Source organism: Echinops telfairi, unplaced genomic scaffold, assembly GCF_000313985.2.
Source record: "Echinops telfairi isolate 266 unplaced genomic scaffold, ASM31398v2 ScPeMD7_3509;HRSCAF=4178, whole genome shotgun sequence".
Classification (NCBI taxonomy): Eukaryota; Metazoa; Chordata; class Mammalia; order Afrosoricida; family Tenrecidae; genus Echinops; species Echinops telfairi.
In genome coordinates, this window is record NW_022107407.1 from 10,153,823 (window position 1) to 10,168,493 (window position 14,671).

Genomic DNA, 14,671 nt, shown 5'->3' on the forward strand with positions numbered 1-14,671 from the left:
TCTGACTAGACCAGAGGATGTACAATGGTACAGATAGGAATTGGATACACAGGGAATCCAGGGCAGATGATCCCATCAGGACCAGTGCTGACAGTGGCAATACTGGGAGGGTGGAGGAAGGGTGGGGTGGAAAGGGGGAACCAATTACAAGGATCTACATATAACCTCCTCCCTAGGGGACAGGCAACAGAAAAGTGGGTGAAGGGAGATGTCGGACAGTATAAATATGACAAAATAATAATAATTTGTGAATTATCAAGGGTTCATAAGGGAGGGGTGTGTGGGGAGGGAGGGGGGAAAATGAGCTGCTGATACCAAGGGCTTAAGCAGAAAGCAAATGTTTTGAGAATGATGATGGCAACAAATGTACAAATGTGCTTGACACAATGGATGGATGTGTGGATTGTGATAAGAGTTATACGAGTCCCTAATAAAATTATTTTTTTTAAAAAGAGCAACTCCCATATATTACTCCACACTGATTGAGACTGTTGTTAGCACTTACAGATTAAGCAGTCAAAGATTAAAGAAATTAAATAATATGCCTATTGTTACACAGCTAGTAATTAGTTGTGATGGGATTGAAATCTGGGTCTTCTCATGCTTCACTTCTTAATTGTTTAATTTTCTGCTTTCTGTACATCAAAGCTTTCTGTGCATCTTGGGACCATCTAGATGCTCCTTAAATCGCTAGGTATTCAGTTATTTATTTATATATTTATGTCTACAGAAGTGTATCTCTTTCTGATAGAAAAAACGCCAATGTTTATTATACATCAAATGTGAACACATATATCTTATTTGGTGTTCAAAACAACCTTGTGAAGTTTTTAGGACTCCTCATTTTAAAGATAGAGAAGTGAAACACAGAGAGACTGAACAACGTGTCTCAAATCTCACAGCTGGTCTTTCCAACCAAGTGCAGCTTTTCACACTGGTGCTGGAGCCCACCGTGCAACATCTTCCCTTGTGTTCACATCAAGTGGCAAACAGCAGGGAAACAATCAAAAGGAGAAGCATAATTTCACTCACAGTCAAGAATCGTTATCAATTTAACTTTACTCCTTTCCCCAGTCCCTTAAAAATTGGGTCCATGTGGGAATTATTCCTATTTGAAGCAAGTTGAACTACGTAACTTGTAAGGAGTTCTGAAGAGCTCACACGCCTAGCACTTAGCAGAAACAAAGCTGAGTAGATGAGTGAGTGAGTGAAGTTCACCATGCAATAGAGATACTATTTGATACTATTCTGCTATCGTTTGCCTATATTCCCATACTGTTTAATGTCCATACAGTGCTTCCTTAGCCCACTTCTCAAGTTACCAGGTCTGCATTTAGAAGGCCCTTAAACTTGGTTTGTTGCTCTTCTGTCACCAACTTGAAATCCAATAACCCCCTCTTTTTTTTTACAATTTTATTGGAACATAACTTACATATCATACAACTGAATAGCTCAATTGTTCCATCATCTCAAGCGGAAATTGTACAATCACTGCCACGTTCCTCCTAGAGCATTCCCCCTCATGGTTGATTCACCCCCAGAGTAAGCTGCAATCACCATCAGTAGCAGTGCTCGTTCCCTCTCCCTCCTTCATTATTTACACCCAACCCCCCTTCCCCTCCCTATTGCCAACCCCTCTCCCTGACATTCCCTGTAACACCTTGCATCAGTTCCTTATAATTTTTTTAACAAGGAGCACTGCAAAGTATATAGCCAGACCTTTTTATTCCATCAGAGTTAGTCTGGGAAACTCTCAAAGTCCACCTTGTCCTATAGGGTCTCTATGAGTTAGCACCGATTCAAAGACAGTTAGTGGGGTTTTTTAATTTGATTACTCCATAGTGTTCTCAACTATAATGTAATTAGCCACTGTTTAGTAGTAAATATTTTGGGATACTTTCATTATGCAGTCATTAAAAATGATTATAAAAACTAATTTCACCTACTCTTATGGTTAGGCCTATGGGTATACTCACTTCTTGGTAAGCTAGGTTTATATTTTTCAAATGTCTCAGATGTCAATAACTCACAAAGACATTTCCTTTTTAGCCACAAATTTTCTGTCAAGAGAAAAATATGTGGCTCAGAATGCTTTTTATTGTTCTCACTCTCTGGAAGTTTCCAGAGTGATTCCATAAAAGACTAGTTGCAACTTGCAAGAAAAGAGGTAACCAGTGAGAGTTGGTAAGTAACCCAAACAGATTAAACTCAGTATTCTTCATTAACTCATTCATTCATCCACCATTCACTTCCTCATATTTATCTACTCACCTATTCACTCATTTAAATATCCACTAGTTAATAGGACAAGAAAAGGACACAGTCTCTGCCCTTGAGGAGCTCTGTCTCTTAGTCGAAACTCAGCAGGTCATCAGAGCAGAAATCAGGGAATAGAGGCTGAGGGAAGGGGCACCCACACACCCTAACTAAAAACCAAAGTCAAACCCACAGCCATTGAGTTGATTTTTACTTTGACTTATAGGAAGTCCAGGAGACAGAGTGGTACTCTTCCTTGTAACTTCTGAGACTACCAATATTTATAAAAGCTGAGAGCCTCATCTTTTTCCTGTGGAGTGGCTGGCGATTTTGAACCACCAGTTTTGTAGTTACCAGTCCAGCGCCTAGCCTACTGCACCATCAGGGCTCCTTAACAGTCACAAAGGAGCCCTTCTCCCCAGATTTCTTGCTTTCTGAGTGCTTTCTTAGAAGAGGAATTTCATGTTATAAACCAAGAAGCCAAAGCTACCTGCAGAATCTCTTCAAGAACAACATTCTTATCTCCAAAAGGCTTAGGCCCCCACTGCACTCAAAGGGGCCCATTTTACAAAAGGGGGAAAAGGGATTAAGTTTGGAATTCTCTAATGAAATACTTTATAAGAACAAAATAGACAAGGAGATCGGAACAATATGCCTTAGTTGCCATGTATAAAATTCTGCATTTTCATTAAATATATATAGCAGGATAGAGCATTTCACAGAAACTACAAATATGTTACCAGGAAACACATCCACGGCAGCATGAAGGAGCCCGTTTTACAGAAAAAGTAACAACTCCCTCACCCCTGCCCACTGCCCTCCACAAAGAAGCACCCACTGCTTTATTGCCTTTTTTTTTTTTTTAATCTTTTACTACTTCATTTCCTATTGTGCCTTTGCTGGTGAAACAGATTTCCACCCCAATAGCACAAGTCTTCTTCTCGTGTCCAAGACCACAAAATAAGAAACAGCCTTTTTTCCTGTTGTCTATCCCTAGTTTTAAACAAGCCATTAGCATATAGGATTTTTGTAATTGTAAAGATTTCCAAATAATAAAAATCTAACAACTGTGAAAGATTGGGGGCCTGCTTTGCCTGGTATCAGCATTAAATTGAATAGCCACAGCCCTGAACTTTATCATGTAAAACTGTATCTTTTAAATCTAGAAGTCTATCACCTCAGCTCTCACAAGACAGCTCGTTCCTACATGCGAGCATTGGAGACAGGCGCGGCTATCCCTTGCAGGCTTTAGTTAATGCAATTGTTGGAGGTGACTCCTACCCTGTCTAACCAGCTCTCATTTTCCCTTCGCCTGACATTTCCATTACTGAATCCAAAACAAACCTACTAGCCACTGAATTAAAAGTTAGTGACTTTCTTCCATGTTGCCAAACCTTCAGACAGTTCGGCCAAACTTGAAACCCTGCACTTGGAAATAATCAATTGGGTTCTGCAGCCACTCTGACCCTGCTGCTTAGAATCAGGATGCAAAAAGATGTATTGCCTCTCTGGATCTCAGGTTCTTTAAAGCTTATGTAAACCAAGAGAGCTTGATTTAATCATCAAAGAGCTCTAATAAACTCAAATGTACCTCATCAATAGATTCCAGGAATGTTCTACTCACTACCTTGAATTCATCAAAGTTTTGGAATTCTAATGAGGAATTTATTTGATAGGTTAATTCTTGTCCTGATTCCAAGAACAAATCTCTCTTTCCCCATTTAACTTAATTCCTTCCTATAGTCCTAGTGGAAATCTTGCCTCTTTTCTCAACATCTTCCCACTGTTTAAACAAGCAGTTCTGGTCTCTGGGCTGAAATCAGCTGGACATTGTTTCCTACCTGAAGGCGGCACAGGAGGCAGAGGGGGCGTCCCGACTGTCGCAGGCCTGTGAGGACACTGCTCTCAGGAGTCTCATGGCTGCTATTTACAGAAACTGACCTGCAGTCCACCACTCGGAGAGAAAGCTGCTGCAGTGGGCCATCAGACAGCCCAGCAAATCAGCCTGGACAGCTGCACTGTTATCAGCAAAGAGCTTCCTGTTTGAAATACATCAACTGTCTTGCTGGTCTATAATAAAGTGTGGGAAAGCTGGAAAACATTTGCAATGTTAGCGTTCTCCTCTGGAAGATATGTGGGACACTTCCTAAGTAACCCTTTAACACTTTAACCCAACCAGCTAAGTGCTTCCTATTAATTTCACCTCTATTCTTTTTCCTTCGTTTGAAAAAAATAAGAGAATTGTGAAAATTCAGAAAAGTATAAAGAGTGACCACAAACACTAGATCTCAAACCAGACAAATAAATATGGCTAACACATTAAAATATGAACACACACACACCTTATCTTTGTCCCTCTGGGGCTTTATAGGAGCCCTGGTGGCTTAGTGTCTATGAATTGGGCATCTAACCGAAAGATCAGCAGTTCAAAACCACCAGCCACTATTCAGGAGAAAGATGGGGCTTTCTACACTCAAAACGAGTTGCAGCCTTGGAATCTCACAGGGTCAGTTCTACCCTGTCCTATACGGTCAATATGAGTCTACATTGACTTGATGGCAGTAAGAGATGGGGCTTTATTTCAAAAATAATAACTGCATAACTACTGCTTGTTTAGACTCAAGCCATGGTAAGACCCAATATTTACTCCATTCATGCTTCACTAAATAGGTGAGTCAAAAGTATTGCTACAAAATCATAAAACTCTTTATTGCACAAAAATATGAGGGGGCCTCAAAAAGTTCATGAACCAATGAGACTAAAAGATGATGGAATTTCCCCATAGACATTTGAAGTCCCCTCATACCTGAATGAGCTAGTTTATACGCTTGTGCAGGCAGAGGCAGAGCCCAGGTGGTATAGTTGATGGATTGCATGCTGGGCTGCTAACAGCAAAGCCACCGGCTACTCCGTGGGAGAATGAGGCTTTCTACTCCCTTCAAGAGTAATAATTGGTGGCTGAGAATGAGTTCATGAAGAGGAAGAAGTGAAGCAAATATTGCAGAAATTTTAGGACTGGTGGATTAGCTCTATTCATTTCGAGACTCGTGGTGTTGAGGATGCTCGGAAGAAAGCAACAGGATGTGCGAGAGGACACAGGGAAGACCCTGTGGCAGATGAAGGAAATAATGGGGTCTGTTCAAGGAAAGGCCCATATTCTGATGCGAACCAGGAAGGCACTGAATGTGACTCTGGAATACAGCCATAAAACTGAGGAGCTTCTGTCAAAGGCTTAAAGCTGGAGCCTGAGCTGGTGGAAGCCTGGAACCAGGTGAGTGACGTATTGTGGAAGAAAGAGGAGGTTGAAGCTGCCCACACCAGCTTCTCAGGAGCCCTCACCCATGGCAAGAACAAAATGTCCCTGCAAATTCTGTCAGTGGTGCTTCAACAGCCCTGGACTGACCCTGGAGCTGAATCCTCACTCTATCTCATGGACTGTGACCTCCAGGGCAAGTTGGCTATGCAGATGCATATCCATGATGGCCGTTCTTGGTATATCCTGGGGAATGCACATCTTTCTCTTGACCTCAATACGGATCAACAAGACCTCAGTGCCTATGCCCAAGCAGAGAAGGTCAATTGGATGACTTTCATCTGAACAGGGCAAAGTTATATAAATATGAGGAGAGCTACAGGGAGGCCCTGGAGGCGCCTGCCTGGCCAGAGTTCCGGCAACGAAAACAACAGCTCCTGGCATTCCTGGATCCACTAGCCGGCCTCCTTGAGAGCAAGGGAAAGGGAAAGACCAAAAAGTTGCCAAGCACTCTGGGAAGCTTGCGACCAGCACATCTAGGCCCTTCTGGTGATGATGGGCGCATCAGTCAGCCTCTGGGCAGAAGATGAGCCTGGAGCTCAATCAGGATGAGCATATGCTGAATGCACCGCAGCCTGGTTTGGTTCAGGGAAAGGCGGTGTTTAACTTCACTACAGTGGCTTTGCATGTGGCCGGGTAGATTCAGATGGACTTTGCTATGCAGTAATGGTGTATAACGTAGTACAGTGCTAGGGCATGCTCATTGGGGACATTGTGGCCATCCTGAGCCCAACCTTCAATTTCACCAAATTCAGCACAAGGGAAAGGATGACTCCTTTCCTAATGTTCTTGTGGAGACGCCTCTCCTGCTAGTGTTGAATGGGCAGCCTGAGGGCTCCCACAGCCAGGCTGCTGCCATGGCTGCCTCATGCCCTCAGTGCAAATGGCCTGCTCTGACTCACAGGCTAAAGTGGAAATGGAGGCCAGGATGGCAGCTCAAGGGACATACAGTGCCTCAACCAGGATGGCGGTGAGGATGTTCTGATTTTCCCTTCCTCTGCACTCACGGCGCACTGTGTCCCTTCTTTACCTGGCTCTGTCACTTGAGCTCTCCCCAGGGCCAAATACACCCACCCCTGTTGTGCCCCTCCTGCTTCTTGCATGCCTCTCTGCTTTAGGCACAGAGCACTGAATTGGTGTAGGAGTTGGGATCTTATTGTTGACAGAGCCCTCAGAATTCCTCTTCTTAATTCCTTCCTCAGTCTCATGTGATATATTAGTTCAGCATTTATTGCTACGGGAGTGTAATATCTCCATAATTTGGATTTTCTACAATTGCTACTTTTAATTTTATTTCCCATCATTGGGACAAAAAGTTAACAGTCTTGGAAACCTACAGGGCACATTCAACCCCATCCTATGGGTCTCTATGAGTTGGAATTGATTCTATAGCAGTGAGCTTGAATTTCAGTAACCTTCCTGGGAAGAGTTCTGTATCTTTGATTTACACATCAAAACAGCAATTTCCGTGTCCTTCGAGGACTCAAACCGTGTTCCTTTTAAATATTCTGTTAGTATTAAGAACTAAAAAAACTTTGGAGGGGCAAGACCAGGATTTAGGGTGGATGGGGTAAAGGTTCTTAATGAAATTCTTATAGGGCAGCCCTTGCTATCCTCCAAAGTATGAGCAGGTGTATTTTCATTATGGGGGAAATTTTTTTCCTTAGTTAAACTCTCCGGTATTTTTCTCATCAATACAGTTTTCAATTTTCTTAAAACTATTTCAAGCATGATGATGGTAACATACGTATAAATGTGCTTGATGCAATTCATGTATGGATTGTTATAAGAGTTGTAAGAGTCCCCAATAAAATTATTTATAAAAATAAATAAACTGTTTCAAGCAAGGAACCACTAAGTCCACACAGAAGAACCATACCAGTTTGTGTGATCCAAAGATGACCATTACAAAATTCAAGTATCGTGAAATGTATCAGAGCAAAAATTATGAACACCCAATTTGGAGAAGGCTCTGGAGGACAGTGGGATGCCCAAACCTCTCTGCAGAGTATCTATTCAGACCAAGCTGCTGGCAGATCCCCTGGGTAGAGAGGTGGGTCTGTACAGACCACATGGGAGCAAACTGAGAGGGAGAGAGAGAGAGAGAGAGAGAGAGAGAGCTAGAGTGGACCACATCATGGCCCACCAAGCCCCAGGAATGACATCCCTGATCAGAGCAGCCAATGCACAGAGAAGACCATAGGGCCAACCCCACCATGAGCAAGGATGTTTCCTTACTGATCCATAGTGCTATAGGGACAGCACTGGAGACACTGTGCTGAAAGTGTGCTGTCACCCCATGCACAGCTGGGTGAAATTCAAAGGGAGTGCAACAGGGCAGCAGGAGGAGAAAAGTAACCAAGTTGCCAAGACATCCTGAAAATAGACTTCTGATTTGGGGGATAGGGCATGGCACCTCATCAGACTTCATTGGAAAACAAACATAAAGGTCAGCAGACAAACCTGGAACTATCTATTGGTTGTTGGGTTTTTCTTGTTTTGTTTGGGTTTGGTTTTCCTTTTGCCCTATGTCTATTTTTATAAGGTAGGCAGGATGAACAAATCCAAGGAGAAAACAACGGGAAAGGCAATTCCAGAGAGACATGGGAAAGGAGGGGTGGGGAGTGTGAGTAGGGAGCCAACAAACTCATGGATAAGAGAACAACAAGAGATCTAACATTGATGGCAAGGAGGGTGTATAATGCCTGGAAGTGCATTGCATCCAAGAGGAATTACTGAGAGCCAAATATAGGGTGAGCATGATAGTGGGATAGGAGGAATGTGAAAGGAAATAGAGGAAAGAAGTAGGAGGCAAAGGCTATTTATAGAAGTATAGCTATAGGCATGCATGTATGTAAATATACTAATACTAAATCATATATAAATATATAATTCATAATGAAAGTATTAAGATATCAGATGGACCTTGGACCTCTACTCAAGGCCTCCCTTACCACAAGAACACTGTTCTAATAACCTGGCACTCATTGATACTCACCTTTCTGACATGATTGCTGAAGACAAAATGGGTGCATAAGCAAATATGGTAAAGAGAGCAGATGGTGCCTGGCTATCGAAAGATATTTCATCTGGGGTCTTAAAGACTTGATGTTAAACAAGCAGCCATCCACCAGGGGAGCAAATAAGCCCACCAGCCTGTGTGATCATGAGGTGTCAACAAGATCAGGTATCAGGTATTAAAAAATCCAAAACAAACAACTATATCAGTGTGAACAAGGGGGTTTGGAGTGAAGACCCTAAGCCCATCTGTAGGCAATTTTATATTTCCCCCACAGAAGGGTTATAAAGAAAAGATGTTTCAACCAAGATGCAGTATAGCACCAACGAAACACACCTCATTTCTCTAATTCCTGGATGCTTCCTCTCCCACAATACCATCAGCCAGTTCTACCCTACAAATCTGGCTAGACTGGAGAGCACACATTGGTACTGATAAGAGCTCTTGACACATGGAATTCAGGACAGATAAACCTCTCAGGAACAGTAGTGGGAGTAGTGATATCATGAGGGTGGGGCAATGGTTTGGGAGGGGAAAGGGGGAAGACCATCACAAAGTTGGATATATAGCCCCTGCCCCAAAGGGGACGAATAACAGGAATGTGGGTGAAGGGAAACAACAGACAGTGGAAGATATAAAATAATAATAACGACTTTCGGGAAGATGGCGACGGAGTGACACATAACAGAGGGACTCTGCAGAATTCAGCCCAAGAGAGTTGCTTAGAGGGAATGTTAACACAACTGGAATGCAGGAGGAGCATCATAAAGATAAGTAGGCACAGACCCAGGGGGTTTTGAGGGGCTGGGGACTTTTGGCTTACCTCAGTGGAAGCCAGCTGGGGCTTGACCTTGGCCCCACCACTGTCTCTGCCAAAGCAGGGGCCATTAGGAGGATTTGGTCTCAACACAGCCACAGTTTGCCCCTGCCGGCTTCAGGGCAGGGACTGGACCCTTGCAGCTCCACAGGCAGGGATCGGGGTTCAGGTACATTGTTGCTTTTGTTTACATCTCTGCTCTATTCCCCCACAGACCGGAAGGTCTGTGCAGGGGCTTTTGCTCGGCACAGCCACAGCTTGCCACCCCAGCCTCAGGGCAGGGACTAAACCCTCGCAGTTCCATGGGCAGGGATTGGGGTTCCGCTACATTGTTGCTTTTGTTTACATCTCTGCTCCCTGTCCCCCCACAGTCATTGAGGGCTGCGCTGCCTCAGGGCAGGGACTAAACCCTTGCAGTTCCATGGGCAGGGAGTGGGACTCAGCTACATAGTTGCTTTTCTTTCCCTTTCTCCCCTATTCTCCCCCCACCCCCACCGCACTCGAACTGGTCTCACTTTTAATTTTTTTTTCCTCCTCTTTGTCTCTTTCCTGTTTGCTCACACTCCACTGATGACCTCCAGACCATTCCCCTCAGCCTTGGGCATTTATGCCTGCACCACACCCAGCTAGGTGAGCTCCAATCTGTGTAGCTAGCCCGAGGCTAGGGAAAGCCCTGCTTTCCCTCCAGCAGATACTCTGCCCAACTTCTCACAAGGGAGTTCCTGCCTGTGCACCTTGGGGCATAAGGCAGCTCCGACAACACTCATCAACATTCCAAGCTGTTGCAGGAACCTTTGCTCAACCTCCGAAACACCAATGCAGGCAACCCACCAGCCTTCTGGGACACTCCCCTGATAGGGAAGCCACAGGAAGATAAAGTGGTAGGTTAATTCCATAGTGAAATTAGCTGTAGGCAGTTTGAAGAAGCATTCCTACAAGTCTCCCAGTGAGAGGCAGTGGTCTTCGACTCCCTGGAAAATGGCACCTGGCTCCTCTAAAACAACGCAACACAAACAGCCATCAGCCCCAACAACCTCAACGAAAAAACAGGAGAAACAAAAGGCAATAGTAGAAGATGTCCCAAACATAACAACATACATAGAAGAATAAGATATTGAGCTGCCACAGAAAGAAATTTTCAGAATGCTGTTGAGAGTCAAACAGGATATGAGGGAAACAATACAGAAAAAGGATGAAATGATAGAATAGATAAAGGCCATACACCAAAAGGAAATACAGGAGCTTAGGGAGGAGATAACAAAAACCAGTAGCAGAAACATGGACCTCAAGAATCGACTGGAGGAATCAGAGAACCACATCAGTGACTTGCAGGACAGCCAAGCAGACTTTAACAAATGGGAACAAAAATCTAATAAGATGATCAGAGAAGCTGAAGAAATCCTAAGAGCTATGTCTGATACTATGAAGTGGAACAACATCAGAATTATTGGCACACCAGAGGAAGACACAACAAAGAAGTCATCTGCAACAATAGTGAGAATTCTTGGAGGAAAATTTCCCCAGCTTAATGAATGAAAACCAGGCAACCATTCAGGAAGCTGAAAGAACACCTACTAGACTGAATCCCAAGAAGAAGTCAGCAAGGCACATAATAGTTAAACTATCCAACTGTGAGGAAAAGGAGAAAATCATGAGAGCAGCTAGTGAAAAACAAGCAATCACATATAAAGGTTCCCGAACAAGAATATGCTCAGACCTATCAGCAGAAACTATGAAGAAGAGGAGAGAGTGGAGTAACATATTCCAAAAATTGAAGGAACACAACGCAAACTCAAGAATATGCTACCCAGCCAAATTATTGATCAATATAGATGGAGAAGTAAGAATCTTCCCATACAAGGAAAAACTCAAAGAATACGTTAGAAGAAACCCAGCCCTACAAAAGATCCTTGCTGACCCAGTATGGGCAGAAGAACAACACTCACCAAGCACAACTAAGAGACCGCCACATAGAACAACCTCACCCAGAGGGCAACAAAGAGAAAACAGACCCCAAGATAGCATTGGCTTAAGGATGGAAAGAAGCCAAGAACAATACACACACATGCACAACACACCAATGAGAAAGGAAAACTCTCAACAAAAAAGGTATAAGATGACATCACAGAGTCCGCAGATGGAGATAATCACCCTGAATATCAATGGCCTAAACTCAGGCATTAAAAGACTGAGACTAGCAGACTGGCATAGAAAACACAACCCATCAATCTGTTGCCTACAGGAGACATATCTCAAGGATACAGACAAAAATAGGCTGAGAATCAAAGGCAGGAGAAATTCATACCAAGCAAACAGCAATTCAAAAAAAAGCAGGGGTTGGAATCCTAATCTCGGATAAAATTGACCTCAAAGTGCAAACCATAAAAAGAGATAAGGAGGGACACTATATAATGCTCAAGGGAATGGTAGACAAAGAATCACTAAGCATTGTAAACATATATTCCCCAAATGAGAGATGCTCTGAATACGTCAACCAAACACTCCAAAAGATTACAAATGAAATCACAGCCTCAACAATCATAGTGGTTGACTTCAACACACCACTCTCTGAAAAAGATAGATCACAGGGAAAGAAACTCAACAAGGAGGCTAGAGATCTAAACATAACAATTAGACAATTTGACCTGATAGCTATTTACACAGATTTTCATCCAAATACAAAAAAAATCACATTCTTTTCAAGCCGATATGGCACATATTCGAAGATAGACCACATGCTGGGGCATAAGAATCTACATAAATTTAAGAACACTGATATCATACAGACCTCCCTCTCTGACCACTGTGCCATAAGGCTGGAAATCAACAAAAGGAAGACAAAGAAAACAAGAGCAAACAATCGGAGGATGAATAGCTCTCTACTGCAAAAGGAGTGCGTACTGGTGCAGATCAGAGACGAAATTAGGAAATGTCTAGAAACCAACGAGAATGAGCACACGATGTACCAAAACTTATAGGACACAACAAAGGCAGTCATCAGAGGAAGTTTCATAGTAATACAAGCACACCTGAGAAAGGAAGAGTGACTCATGATTGATATGCTGGCACAAAAATTACAACTAGAGAAGAATCAGCAGAACAATCCTACTAATAGCAAAAGAAAAGAAATTATAAAAATCAGGGCTCAGATTCAGGAGAGGGAAAATAAGAAAACTTGGGAAAAATTAATGCTGCTAAAAGTTGGTTCTTTGAAAGGATAAACAGAATTGACTGACCACTTACAAACCTAACAGAAGAAAGGAGGGAACAAATTTTAATAACAAGAATAAGGGGTGAAAGAGGGGACATTACAACAGACCCTAATGAAATCAAAAGGATAGTTACACTGTACTATGAAGGATTGTACTCCAATGAATTCAACAATTTGGAAGACATGGACACATTCTAGGAAAAAGAATCATTCCCTGGAAAATCATCAGTGGATGTCAAGAATCTCAACAGACCAAAGCAATAGAAGAAATAGACAAGGTTATCAAGTATTTAGGGAAGAACTAACACCAATCCTACACAAACTCTTCCAGAACATAGAAAAAGATGGCAAACTCCCAAACTCCTTCTATGAAGCTAGTATAACTCTGATACCAACACCGGGCAAGAATCCCACAAGAATCGAGAACTACAGACCAATATCCTTAGTGAACATCAATGCAAAAATCCTTAACAAAATACTAGCCAACATAATACGAAAGTATATAAAACAAATAATCCAACAAGACCAAGTGGGACTAATACCAGGGATGAAGGGATGGTTCAACATGTGAAAGAACATCAGTATTATTCGTCACATTGACATGAAAAACTATAAGAACTACATGATAATATCGATAGATGCAGAAAAAGCATTTGACAACATCCAACACCAATTCCTGTTTAAGACACTTGAGAAGATAGGAATGGAAGGAAAGTTCCTCAAGACAATACAAGTTATATATGAAAAACCAACAGCCAATGTGGTAGTAAATGGAGAAAAGACTAACACCATCCCACTGAAAAAGGGGACCAGACAAGGATGCCCCTTGTCTCCACTCTTATTTAATATTGTTCTGGAGGTTTTAGCTAACAGCATAAGGCAAAGAACAGACATCAAAGGCATTCACCTGGGGAAGGAAGAGGTGAAACTATCGTTATTTCCAGATAATAGGATTTTATATATGGAAAATCCCAAAAGTTCCACAAGGGGAGTACTAGAAGTAATAGAGGAGTTTGGTAGTGTGGCAGGATACAAGATCAACAAAGCGAAGTCCATTGGACTGTTATACACATTGGATAAGACCACAGAAGAGGAGATCAAAAAAGTGGTGCCCTTCACAATAGCCAAATACAAATTGAAATATCTAGGGATATACCTGACTAATAGAACAAAAGATCTATACGGGGAAAACTACAGAACACTATTAAAAGAAACCAAGGGCGACCTCAACAAAAGAACTTGAACAGAAGCTTCACAGAGGCAGAAATCCGAATGGCCAAGAAACATATGACAAAATGTTTCCGATCTTTAGCCATAAGAGAAATGCAAATTAAAACAATAATGAGGTACCACCCAACACCCTCAAAGGTAGCCTAATTCAAAAAATCAGGCAGCAACAAGTGTTGGAGAGGCTGTGGGAAGACAGGAACTCTCATCCACTGCTGGTGGACTTGGAAGTATGTACGACCACTATGGAAATCGATCGGGCGATATCTAAAACAGATGGAAATTGAGTTACCAAATGACCCAGCAATCCCCCTACTGGCCATTTACCTAGAAGAGGCAAGAAACAAACCAAGGCCAGACATCTGTGCTCCAATGTTCATTGCGGCAGAGTTCACAATTGCAAGGAGTTCGGAGCAACCCAAATTTCCATCAACTGATAATTGGATTAAAAAACTGTGGTATAAACATACAATGGAGTACTACGCATCGTTAAAAAGCAGTGATGAACGTATGAAGCACATCGCTGCATGGGAAGAGCTGGAGGAAATCATACTAAACGAAGTAAGTCAGGCAGAAAAGGACAAGTACAACATGAGTCCGCTGAGGTAAGTGTAAAAAAAAAAAAATGAAAAAGGGGCATAGTGAAAAACATATATACAAACATTCTTGGTGTGAGGACCGGGTAGTATGGCAGGAACCAGATCAAATACAGGGATGCACATAGTAGACAACTGGGGAGGAGGTGGGTAAAGGGGAAAACTGATGAAAATAAGGATGAAATGGGTAGCGGGGGCACGGGGCGCTAACCCACCCAAGGGGAGGGTATTG

General features: G+C 42.6%; 1 protein-coding gene and 1 pseudogene across 3 annotated transcripts in view; one reads left to right on the plus strand and one right to left on the minus strand.

Moving 5' to 3' along the window:
• The window catches only part of COLEC11 (collectin subfamily member 11), a 109,216-nt gene extending 105,056 nt beyond the window's left edge, over window positions 1–4,160 (minus strand). For all 3 annotated transcript variants that reach the window (XM_004709810.3, XM_045294260.1, XM_045294259.1), the window contains exon 1: window positions 4,098–4,160. The gene's annotated coding sequence lies outside the window, so the exon portion shown is untranslated. The remainder of the gene's footprint in view (window positions 1–4,097) is intronic.
• LOC101653173 overlaps window positions 3,019–14,671 on the plus strand; it is a 15,175-nt pseudogene continuing 3,522 nt past the window's right edge.